Raw genomic sequence first — 13,697 nt, forward strand, 5'->3', positions numbered from 1 at the left:
ATCTTTGGGGTGATGCTTGAAATACACACATTGGGCTGGAAAGGCAGAACTCCAGGGAAGATAAAAACAGAAATAATATTATTGGACACCTCCTGCATGCTAAGGCTTTCACACCTTCCACTCATTTAATTATTGAAACAAACTTTTACCAAATGGGAAAAGAAGTTGTGTAATTTTCCCACAACCAAATAGCTAATAAGAAATGGAACCAAGAAAAAGAATCTAGATTCCCTTGATTTCAGATTTGGAGATATTATTATTAAACAAATCACATTGCCTTTCCAACACTTCACTGGACCCAGCTAAAGAACTAAGTGGGAAAACAGTAGCACAAAGTCCCACCCTCATACCTAGTTTCTTACTCATGTTAAATGATGCCAGTAAAATGCCCTGCAGGTTTTGGGGAAAGGCCTTGACTCAGGGCAGATGGATATGTCCAGGAGTAGCAGCCAAGGCTAATTAATTCCAGAGTCCACTCATGGGTAGAGCTCATAGCCCCGTACATCTGACCTAGGTCAAGATTGACTCACAAATTGGGCTGGTTTGGGTCCCAGGACACACACCTCAGTGATGAGACAGATTAGGGCCAGCAAATACTGAACTGTGTCCTGTTGGTGGGCTCTGCCGGGATGCTTAGCCTACTTGTGCTTTCAAGTGTGAGATCATTATGTTTTTTTTTTTTTTCTAACCTAGAAAACCCTTGTAGCTCTTAAAGCTATACCATGTGATACCTGTCCATGACCAGACTCACACCTAACAGAAGTACTTGAGACTCAGAGGGTCCTTGAAGCAGACAAGGACATCAAATTACTAACTGCAAGTGTGTAATAGAAATCCATTTACTTCAGGTAAAAACCCCTTTCTAGAACAACGACAACAAAAAGGTTGGGTATTATGATGAATATTTAATTAGGAAATGACCAGAAACATTGATGAAAAAGGGGGCTTAGAGAATATTAGAAGCACATTGCTTTGGATACATAAATAGGAAAAGTGCAAGAACTGGAACCTGTAAGTAAAATTCCATGGAATGTTTGATTCAGCTGCTGAATTGTCCACAGCTGTCTGGGATATTCTCTTTTGGAACCAGGCTTCTTCTTTGTCTGTAGAGGTAATCTGTTCCTCTGTGTTCTTTTTAATTTCAATATACATTGTCACTGTGATGGACAAAGTTATGAAGACTGCCTGACTTACACATACTTGATGATGGGCTCCAAAAATGAAATGAAATGTGTGTGTGAGGAGGGGGAGTCATTCTTTTCTATTGGAGGTCTAATTAATTGGGTGGGTAATAGAGAGAATATGAGGCTTTATATATTTTAGATGTATATAAAACATATAAAGGATGCGGAATTCAAATCACTGCCGTGTGCCATTTCATGCCAACCAACATTTATAGGGCACCTACTATGTGCAAGATGCTGCAGAAAGTATGAAAACAGGTAAGCCACAGTCCTTGTTCTCAGGAAACTCAAAATATAGTGTCAGAGATAAAGGTGAACAACTAGCAAAAAAGTCAACTGGAATAAAATAAGATCTAGGATACATGTACAAAGGATGCACTATTAGGGCAGAGAAGGAGCCCCTGCTAAGAAGAGGTAGTGTTGATGGGTGTATATGGAGGGGAGAAGGTCATTCCAGGATGAAAGAAGAATGAGCCAGCCAAGAAGTCCCAGAAAGTTCAGTCAGAAAGGGAAGAAGAGAAAGTGTCGTGATGGCCAGTAAATCTGCTCAAATCTCCCTATCCCCAAATGTCATCCACTGTCTCTGCTTCACGTCAACCCTTTGCCCAGTTTTCCTCTTCCCTGCATAGCCAAAGTTTTTACTGCTTTATTCTTTTCTTGACAAACTAAATCCTCAGCACCTTTCAATGTAGTGAAAGGTGTGCTCTTCCCTGCCTTCCCCACCTCGCTCAGCTAAAACTGATTTTACCTGCTGATACTCAAGATTCATGCATGAGGTGTGACCTCTCTTCCAATATGCCTGGGACACCACGTAATGACCACTGATATTGATTGGACTGCTGCTTTGTATCAGGCGCTGCTTAAGTGCTTCATACAATATGTATATAAGGGACCCATACCTAAAGATGGCCCTCAGTGATCCTCACCTCCTGGCTACACCCTTGTGTAGGCCCCTTCCACATTTTACTGGGATTGGTCTGCATGGCCAGAGCGAGACTTCAGAAGTGTCATATGCCACTTCCTAGCTTAGTTGTAAAAGATTATGGCTTCTGTCTTGATTTTTCCTCTCTAGGAGCGCTCGCTCTGCAGAAGTCGTTAAGAGCCCATGTGGTAGAAGAATGAAGCCTCCTTCCAACAACCATGCAAGTGAGCTTTGAAGTAAATCATTCAGCTCCTATCAAGTCTTTGGATTGCCATCCTGGCTGAGAACTTGACTGCAACTTTGTGAGCCAGAGCTGCCTAGCTAAACTACTCCTGAATCTGTGATCCTCAGAAACTGAGTGAGAAAATGAGTATTTGCTGGCTTAAGCTTTAAGTTTTGGAGTAATTTGTTATGAACAATAGACAACTGATACAGTATGTATGTCTATATTTTATTGTTTTGTGAGTGTAATTCACATAAGATTAAACACACATTTGGAGTGTTCGGTACTGTGAGCTTTCATCATTGTATACAGACGTGTAACCACTACTCAAAAAAGATATACAATAATTCCATCACCCAGAAAAGTCTCTTGTCTCCTTTTCCGACGAATTCCTACTCTTCTATCAGAAAAAAACCCACCATTTTGATTTCAATCATGTAGTTTAGTTTAGCCTATTTTTGAACTTCACATAAGTGTATCATCCAGTATGTACTGTTTCGTGTCCAGCTCACCATAATGTTTTTGAGATTTAACTGAGTTGTTGCATATATCAGCAATTTTATCCTTTTAATTTTATTGTTGATTGGTATGCTATTTTATGAATATGCCACGATGTGTTGATTCATACTCCTGTTGATAGGCATTTGGGTTGTTTCTGGCTTTTTATTTATTATGAAAAAGGCTGCCATCATTGTATAGGTCTTTCTGTGGACATAGTTCTCAGTTCACTCGGGTAAATACCTAGGAACAGAAATGCTGGATAATATCATAAATGCACATCTAACATTGGAAGAAACTGACAAAGATTTCTTGACAGAGTTTTTTTCATTTTACACCCCCACCAGCAATGTATGGGAGTTCCAGTTACTTGACATTCTTTGTAACATTTGTCCTCATCAGTCTTTTGATTTTAGCCATTTTCTGGGAGTGAAATGGCATCTCATTGTGGGTTGGGTTTTTCTGATGAGCCATGATGCTGAGCATCATTATTGGCCACTGACATATCTTCTTCTATGAAGTCTCTGTTCAAGTTTCACCATGGGTGCCACCTGGAACCTTTGCTGACAGGATGTTTCCTAAAATCACTGCTTGTTAAAGCACATCTGTATCAGCTTCTCCCTTGCCCACACCAGCCTTTCCTCAGCACCCTTCTCTTCTAACAGTCTTGCCTCCCTCCCTGACCGTCCCTGTCTCCACCCTCCATTTTGTTCTACACTCAACAAATCTTGCCTGAAAAGCTGCTGCCCCAGTAATAACCTGCTAAAAATCTACCCCAGTTCTGGCAGGATCTCTGCTCACTGCAGTCTCCTCCTCCTGGGCTCAAATAATTATCATGCTTCAGCCTCCCAAGTAGCTGAGATTACAGGCATATGCCACCATGCCCAGCTAATTTTCTTGTACTTTTAGTAGAGACTGGGTTTTGCCATGTTGGCCAGTTCTAGAACTGGGCTCAATGTGGGAAAATTAAAAAGAGAGGAGCAGTGGTAGGCTGGTAAATATTTAACAGCTGGCTTTCTGGGGAAAAAAAAGTAATTAATTAAAAAGAAACGTTTGCTTGTGGGAATAAGTTTATCAGAACTACATTTGTATTTTTTTAATTCTTAATTTTTTTTTCTACATATATGGCTAACATATAGGTATATAATTGGTTTCTTAATTGATGTTTTAATAATTTTTAAATTTTTATTGATCTTAGTTGATTTTTAATTGATCAAATTTTGTTAGACTTACACATTAATTCTAATAATCTATATACAAATAATTTGCATAGATTTTCAACATATACAATTATATGTTATATGGAAATAATGAGAGATTTACTTATTTTAGTACAATTTGTATATCTTTCTTTTTTCTTTTTCTCTCTTTCTTTCTTTCTTTCTTTTTTTTTTTTTGAGACAGAGTCTGTAGAGTGCAGTGGCATGATTTCTGCTCACTGCAATCTCCACCTCCTGGGTCCAAACAATTATCATGCTAGGGAGGCTTCCCAAGCAGCTGGGATTACAGGCATGTGCCACCATGCCCAGCTAATTTTTTTGTATTTTTAGTAGAGACAGAGTTTCACCATGTTGGCCAGGCTGGTCTCAAACTCTTGGGCTCATGTGATCTGTTTGCCTCAGCCTCCAAAAGTGCTGGGATTAGAGGCATGTGCCATGGCGCTGTGTTACTTTTATTTTTTCTTATTCAGTTGCACTGCCTAGGATCCTCAGCACCAATGTCGAAATGAAGCAGTAAGAGTGAGCCTCTTTGTTTTGTTTTTTAGGTCAAGAAAAATGTTTCTATTTCACCTTAAAATTTGATGTATACTATAGACATTTTGTGGATGTTCTTTAAAGTTTATAATTTTTTTAAATTTCTAGTTTGCCAAAGATTGGTTATTATGGAAAAAGTAAATAAATTTAAAACACCCTGATGTATATGGCAACTTTCAGTGCAGTTAATACGCCCACCATGACCAGTTCCAAGCTATCAATGTAACTTCACTAAAGGTGGAGCTGGAGATGCAGCGTAGCCCACCTTATGAGCCATGTTTCCACCTGATAATTGTCTTTCATTAACCCATAGGAGCCTTCCTCCAATACCACTGGTAAGGGCTAACAATTAATTTGGAGGAATGATTGACAAATAAGTGAACAGCACAAAATAACACATAGCTAAGTCTTCTTGTGCATTGCAAAACTGTAGACAGATTAGAAGAAAAGAAAATACCAAAGGCTGAAAGTAATGGTTCTCACCCTTGTCTACATGTTGGAATAAACTGGGGAGCTTCAAAAATATTCTAATGCATGGGAACTACCCCCTAAATATTTAGAATTGGTCAAAAGTAAGGCCAGAGCATTGTTTTTTGTGGTTTGTTGTTTTTCTTTCTTTCTTTTTTAAAAACCTCATCAGCAGATTAGACCTAGATGATTTTAAGCTGTAACCAGTTCAGAACCACTGGTTTAAAAAGGATGAAGGTTTTGACAAATTTGGATAATTGGGGTAGTGTGGGAAGGTACCCAAGCAAAAGAGGTGGGACAAATAAATGAGTGGTAGACCCTTCAGGAAGATTGAGAAAACTGGCTAGACAGGAGCTGGGCAATCTTACAGGAAAGCGACAAAAAAGATAGATATTTTTAAGTTGTAGTAGATAAAACGTTCTTCTGTGAGAACCTGGCCCCATCTCCATTGAACTCCAGGTTTCTAAACAAAGTGAGCCTCAAGTTCCCAGCAGAACACCCTTATTTCCCATGAGGGCCGATGTGACATTCCCAAGTCAGTGACCTTGAGAGTTGGCGACTTGGACAGGAAGATTCCTCTGCTTCAGACCCTGGCAAGCCAGGAGAGAATTCAGGCTCCTGGTATATTGAGTTTAAGCAGATTTCATTTGAAAGAAAGTTCAGTCTAGAATATCTTAGTTCCAGTAGGTCAGTACTCTTCCAACTCTGATGTCCATGTGGATCACCCTGGCATCTTGGTAAAATTCAGATTCTGATTTCGGGGTGGGGCCTGATGGTCCGCATTTCTAACCAGTTTCCACGCGCTGCTGATGCTACTGGTCCTTGTACCAACTTAGGGTCAGAAGGCCGATGTTAACAAGGCAGCCTTTACTTTAGGCTTGCTTTACAAGCAAAGCACCTTGCTTAAATTGACTTCTGCTCTCATATGTGGCTGGGGATTTGGGCCTATTCTACAACAATCTGCCCTTTACCCTGAGCCTTGGCAACCTTTAACACAAGCTCCACCGTCTTCTGACTCGTTCTAAGTTATCTTTCTGTTAACCTTCTAAATTGATCTTCTCAGCCCTACGGGAAATTCTTACTTGGATAACCAGACTTATGTCCAGATGGCCAATATTCATCATTTCTTGGGCTCCCGCTTAGGTGTAACACACTTGACACATATTACCGATGTTATTATTTCCATTGCTCAGCTGAGGCTCAATGAATAATGGAAAGTTACCCCAAACCTCCAAGTTAGTGGCCACATCAGGACATAAGCCAGGTTTGTTTATCTCTCAAGCCACGATTCTTTCTGCTTTCAGTCGCTTTTAGTCCACTCAGGCCCAGCATGGCAAACCACAGTCTGCTGACCTGGCTCCCACACCTCAGCTGAAAACTACACCTCTATTCTGGGGACCTGCAATTTATTTTTATTTCATTTTACTTATTTATTTATTTTTGATACAGAGTCTCAGTCTCATTCTGTCAACCAGGCTGGAGTGTAGTGGCATGATCTCGGCTCACTCCACCTCCAGCTCCCAGGCTCAAGCAATTCTCCTGCCTCTGCCTCCCAAGTAACTGGGATTACAGGCACCTACTACCATGCCCGGCTGATTTTTGCATTTTAGTAGAGACTGGGTATCACTAGATTGACCAGGCTGGTCTCAAACTCCTGACCTCAAGTGATCTTCTTGCATTGATCTCCCAAAGTGCTGGGATTACAGACGTGAGACACTGCACCCGGCCAGGACCTCCAATATAAAGTGCATACTTCCCTATCGGAAAGAGCAAATGGAGGTTGTTTCAGACATGATGCAAAACAACACATGTATTTACTGAGTTGAAAAGAATTTGAACACTCTTTTTCAAACTACCCTGATATAGTTTGACTATATGTCCCCACCAAATCTCATGTTTCGTTGTAATCCCCAGTTCTGGCAGTGGGGCCTGGTGGGAGGTGTTTGGGTCCGAGGCAGATTCCTCATGGCTTGGTGCTGTCCTCGCTATATGAGTGAATTCTCATGAGGCATGGTCTTTAAAAGTGTGTGGCGCTGTCCCCACCTTGGCTCCTGCTTTTGCCATGCAACACACGTGCTCCAACTTTATCTTCTGCCGTGAGTAAAAGCTCCCTGAAGCCTCTCCAGAAGCTCAGAAGATTCTGGTGCCATGCTTGTACAGCCTGAAGAACTGCGAGCCAATTAAACCTCTTTTCTTTATAAATTACTCACTTTCAGGTATTTCCTTATAGCAATGCAGAAACAGCCTAATGCGTACACTCTCGGTTGAATTCAATAAATATTTACTGAGCATATACCAGGTGCTGGGCAGCATTAGGCACCTAATGATACAAATAGGAAAAGAACAGGAAGAAATGCAGATACATTTCATGTTGGCCACTGTGCACTATCAACTTTATACTAGGAGTATGATGGTATGAGTCAAACGGGAAAAGAAATTAATTTTATGAAGAGGGGAGAAGGATGTGGTTCTAGGTATTTATTGACCTTAGGGGGTTAAACATCAGGAGTTATATCATCTCTGCCTTTTCATTAATAATGAATAATAGCTAATCCTTATAGCAAACATGTTTTGAACACTTGCTACATTCCTGACGCTGTCAGTCACTTTCCCTGCATTACTTAATTTCCTCTTCACAATGACCGTAGGAGGCGAGCACTATTATCCCCTCCTCACAGATGAGGAATTGGAAAATTGGAACTGTTTACGTAACGTAAACAGCTAGAAAATCCCACAGCTAGAAACTGAGAAAGCTAGAATTCAAAACCAAGTCTGTTTGATTGCAGAGCCCTAGTCTTGATCCTCACTTTGAGAAAATAAAGCTGAATGGGGAGCCAAGCAGGGTTGGGATGAAAGGGGAACCATCATTTAATGAGCAGCAATTATGCATTAGGCCAAGTGCGCAGGCTAGGATGCATCACATCTCATTAGAAACACATCTCCAAAGACAGATCCCAGATAGCAAAATGAATTTATTGGGTAATACTGGGCAGACCATACATTCTGGCTTGCTCAAGGCAGTTGGAGTATGGGAATACGGTTAACACCTCTGTTACTCTCAAAAGCTCCTGTGTCAGTCAGTAAATTGTATGGTCACCCCAGGCAATACTATCATGTAACACTACAGAAAATTGTGTTCATCCAGGGAGAAGAAAACATCCTGAGAGTTTTTAAAAAATGGTTATTAAGTTGTTCAGTCTTTTTCTTTATCTGTCTCCATCTCTCTGTTCAATTTCCACCCACTAAACAATGCATTCTCCTGTGTTTTACAGCACTTTATTATGTCCTTAATGATTCTAGACCTTGTATATCCTCAGCTTTGGCTTCAGAACATTGGAGACATGATGCCAATTCCAGTTTGCAACAAAGCATCATAAGTAGTAACTCAGATCATCTCCCAGCTGCTGAATATTGACCCAGTGCTGGCCATCGCTTTTGGGAGCACTAACTCTCTCTTCAAACCAACCAGGAGCTGCAGGGGTGAAAAAGTAGCGTGAGACAATAGCATCTGAATTCACCAACACTTTGATCACTTGAAGCCTTTACAGATAAGTTATCTTCTAGAGAATAGGTACTCCTCAAGTGTACACTTATGCTGGGGGTCAAACGGATCTTGCTTGTAGACCCTCTGTTGCTTCAGAAAAGAGGAAAAAAAGGAGGTCTGAGTCCCTGTCCCAGTCTGTGGGGTCTCTAAAGAACGCATCACAACCACTCTCTTACTCCCTAAAATATGGATGTTGGGCTAAGCCACAAGCAGGCAGGCAATCTACTGCAAGCTCCATTACATTTCTTTTCTTTTTTTTTTTTTTATTGCATTTTAGGTTTTGGGGTACATGTGAAGAACATGCAAGATTGTTGCATAGGTACACACATGGCAGCATGATTTGCTGCCTTCCTCCCCTTCACCTATTCTACATTTATTTTCTACAAAGTTCCATGGGGTAAAGAAAGTTTCCCCAAGGATTTTGCTTCACTTTAACAATGGGAGAGAAAAGAATTTAGAAGGAGAGCATAAATCCATTTAAAACTACATATAAATGATATATTGTGATCATGTACATATAGTGATCAATATCTAGCCCTCCCAGTTTTCAGAACCCCTTCCCACCCATGGGCTTGTGTGAAGCTGAGCAAAGGAAGCAAAAGTTTTGGGGTATGGACTTAAGTTTGAATCCTGGCTTTTCCACTCACTGTGTTACTTAGTTCTCCAAGCCTCAGTTTCCAACATTTCCACTAAAGGGCTTTGTTGTGAATGGAGTTCGATAACAGAGGTAAGGTCCCTAATACATGGTATACACTTGAGAGATGATAGCTCTCCCATCATTTACAGCACGACACACAGAAGACATTACCCAGGTGTTTGCTGAAGGGCTACCTTCATTTTGCAGATGAGAACACTGAGACTCAGAGAGGTCAAAGGACTTGCCCCAGGTCACCACTAGCAAGAGGGCAGTTTTCTCATTACAAATCTGTGCCCCAAGCAATTTTTTTTATGCAACCTTTGGGTTTGGAGTTGTGCTTCTAAATATGTCAGATACCAGAATGAAGAAAAATATTCAGAGAGGCCTGTTCTTTGAAATCAGCCTTTGATCTTCACCAAAACTGCCTTGCAATTTTCGAATATGAAACCTTTGCAAAGTGCATTTTCCTCAGAAGCCTGTGTTCAAACCTTGCACTTCTGTGAAATAATTGCTTTATGCCTTAAGACTGTTGATTTGTGTTTGTGTTCAGTCATTTGGAGGATGTTTCTGAAGTTATTATCAGTCACTGTCTCATCTGTAGACTGGATGAAAGGGTTGGTATCACAGCCACGTAGCTTTGCTAAAATGTCCCATGTCTTAAGCTTTGTCTGACAGCAGCAGAGCACACCAGATAGGAGGGCACAGTTGGAACACCCCTGAATGCTTTAGCCTATGCCAGACTGTGTATTCCTTGCCTCTGTCCCTGTAGGCCATCATTGTTGACGAATATCAAACTATATACTCGTAGATTTGCATTTCCTTGTCAAATGATTACATTCAGATAATTGTATTGAGGCTTTTAGGGACACATGATCAATTTTTATAATACGTCAAGAAGATTCTTGAAGAAACTAAAATTTAATCCTTGTTCAATTCTATTTTCTGCTTTTTTTTTTTTTTTTGTTTGGGCTATAAAATATGCTTTCGTCCTGATTTATTTTTTATTTTTTAATTTTTTTTTCCTTTTCTTTTTTTTTAAAATTAATTTTTTTTTTTTTTTTTTTTGAGACAAGCTCTCACTCTGTTGCTCAGGCTGGAGTACAGTGACCCAATCTCAGCTTACTGCAAACTCTACCTCCCAGGCTCAAGCTAGCCTCCCACCTCAGCCTCCTGAATAGCTGGGACCATAGATAGGCATGCGCCACCATGCCTAGCTAATTATTTTTATTTTCATTTTTGTAGAGTTGGGGTTTTGCCGTGTTGCCCAGGCTGGTCTCAAACTCTCAGGCTCAAGCAGTCCACCCACCTCAATCTTCCAAAATGCTGGGGTTACAGGCATGAGTTACAGTGCTTGGCTAGCTTCAAAATTAACTCTTAGTAACTCCTAAAAGACATTGCTGTTTTCAGCAATAATTTAAAAAGCAACGACAACAAACTGATAAAATAGTTCATCATGATTCTGGGAATCTTCAGTCCTGAGTCTGAATTCTAACTCTGCTGTGTGACCCTGGGCAAGTTATTTAATGCTTTTGAGCCTCAGCTTCCCAAATTGCAAAAATAATTACAGTAGTACTTATTGTTCTTACAACTTTCATTGTTGTGAGAACTATATAAGATAATGTTTGTGAATACATCTATCTCTAATGACTAGCAAAAAGGAAAGAAGGAAAAAAGGGAGGAATGGTGGGAGAAAAGGAGGGAGGAAGGGAGGAAGAAAGGAAGGAAGGAAGAAATATTTGTAGAGGAATTAATTACATCATGACAAAAGTTGGAGACAGTATCATGACTGAAATGATCTATTTAGAAATCATTCATAGGTTTCTCCTAATTACATCTTTGAAATTATGGATAAAGGTAAATTTAAAAAAATATTTGGTGTTATGACTTTCCCTCAATCTATTTTGATACTCTTGAGGAACGGGGACTCTGTGTAACTCCTATCAATGCTTACCCTTTGAAATTGATGGCTCTATTGATTAAAAAAAAAAGTAACTTTAAAAGTCCCCTTTTGAGAGTCATCTGTAACTTTTCTGATACATTTTTGTGACACCTGCAGCCAAGTTTCTTCTTTACATTTGTCATCTTCCAGAACTAAACTCAGCTTGTGTTACTGGGTGCCTCACACATGACGTCAGGGAAGTGATTATGAAGAATACTGGGTGGAAGAAGGGAAATTGAGCCAGTTTAAATGTCATTCACTAGTTCATGTATTCATTCATCAAACATTCATTGGGCATCATCCTCAGTGATACCAGAAAGTTCATTTTAAAAAGTACACTTTGCTCCTGGCCAGAGACTTTATAATGTTGACTAGAACAGAAGGTCATATTAATAGTCCTGATTATACAACAAGGTAGCTTGAAGGGAAGGTTTAAATGCTGCATTTTCAGGGATTGAACATACAAGGATAATAAACTGAATTGACTAAAATCGTTCTTTTGAAATGATAGCATTGACTTCTAGGTTTCTGAATTTCCTGTTTAAAATTTATGAACAATACTGATTGAACTCAAGAAAGTTCTTTTAAGATAAATGAAATTCAGTGGCTCCTCTGCTCTCAGGATGCAGATGTAGGGATGCTAAGGTAAGGTGCAACTTGACAGTGACAATAAGAGCGACAATAGACAAGCAGTCACTTCCACAGCCTTGAGTTGTGGTCGGGGTATCTGACTTTGCAGAATTTCAACAGTGTTTTTCTCCTAAGCCAGAAGCTTGGGAGAGAATGGCCCCAAATCCAGCATGTGGGATTGCAGGAGCCACATTTCTCCTTTTCTCTCCACTACTGGTACTACATGGCATGGATAAGAGCGTCGTGTGTTATGTGTGGTTCCATTAAACTTTCTTCCACACTCCTCTTGATGCTCTGAACACATCTGGAGAGGAAAGGATGTGCATGAACACCTGTTTTGCTTTTTGAATCACTACTTTACGTTGCCCTGAGGGAGGAGGCATTAATGCAGTGGAAAAGCTTTCCTGATCTTTCCATTTAGCTAGGACAGTGAAATAACCCTTCTATCATGCATTCAGGAATACAAACACAAATAAAGCAAGTCCTTTTATCTCAAGGGGACTAGTGGGGGATGACAGACAATGTAGTATATTATTAAGTATAATAAAGTATTGTGTACAGGAGGGTAAGGGAATAGGAGCAGGCGCTGAGTGAGCCAAAGGATGGAGCCATTGATGCCATCTAAAGAACGGATGCAGAGTCAGAAAAAAACTTTTGAAGGAGTTGAAATATCTACTACAGGATTCCTGCCAACTAAATGAGCTATGTAAGATATTTAACCCTTCCATTTCAGGATGGGAGAGAGAGAGCGCTTGCAAAATAAAGTAAGAAATTCAGTGCCTCTTTAGAAATCTTGCCACTGGGAAAAGTGGGTTGCCTCTTATGTATCCTGCAGAGGAAATGTTTCTCACAGTGTGTTTAATCTATGAAGTCAGTGCAACTCTGGGGAAGATCTGAGGTTCAGAGCTGACCATATGTAAAGAGAAGAGGAAGCCAGACACCTGATTTGAGAGACCCTCCAAAAGACCTTTCAGCCTATATGTTAGTGTTTATTGCTGTCACTTGCCAATGCTTTAGAATTATTCTTCCTTTCCCTTTAAAAGCCATTATTCTTTCCTTTTAGCCCTGCAATAGCTGGGTCATCTGTTAATAAACATATATATATATTTTCTGAAGCTGTTGATACTTCAGATAACATTTGGCTGCAAGAGTAGTGAAAGAGGCATGTTTGGGGACAGAGAATAAACAGAACCCACAAACATCACTGTTCTAATAGGATGGAATTGAGGCCTGTGTAATGTGATTCTTTTCTGGAGTAAAGCCCATCCATCAGTCCTATTCTGGAGACTAAGTACTGCAAAGAGCAAGATGAAACTTGTGAATGCCATTTTTAGACTTGAAATAGTATTAACATAGAGGCAAGTGTATTTTATTTTCAAGTTCACTTACAGGGAATTTAGAAGGCACCACTCAAAACTATGTAAGGAGCAGCCGGGTTTTTTAAGAAGTGGTCCATAAATTGAATCTTGAAAGAAAGACTAAAGGGGCCTGAAATCCCTTTTCAAGAGTGTCAGAATTTCCAAAAGGTCTTGAATTAAACCATGGGTGCCAATTCAAGTATGGGTGTCTACAATCACTTGTTTTAATATTTAAAATGTATAACTCCCATTTATTTTTACCTAACTTCACCAATCTGAAGTACAGAAATATTTGTACCTCCTATTTAAAATCTTTGCAAAGACTATGTTGTCTATTTCTGTTTTTTAGCAGTCTTATTGAAAAAGAATATGTCTGTGTGTATGCAATATTAATGCTAAAACAGAGAGCTAACAAAATGCCCTCAGTAATATCTGAATCAATGTATCAAGACAGAATTGCTTGGCTCTATAATTTTCAGACTATATGCTTCATAGTCTTTTCTTTATTCTTAAGCTGCCTCTTCAAAGTCAGCCAAGGAG

The sequence above is a fragment of the Sapajus apella genome, unplaced genomic scaffold, assembly GCF_009761245.1.
Source record: "Sapajus apella isolate SASKATOON/1434 unplaced genomic scaffold, GSC_monkey_1.0 scaffold2, whole genome shotgun sequence".
Lineage (NCBI taxonomy): Eukaryota > Metazoa > Chordata > Mammalia > Primates > Cebidae > Sapajus > Sapajus apella.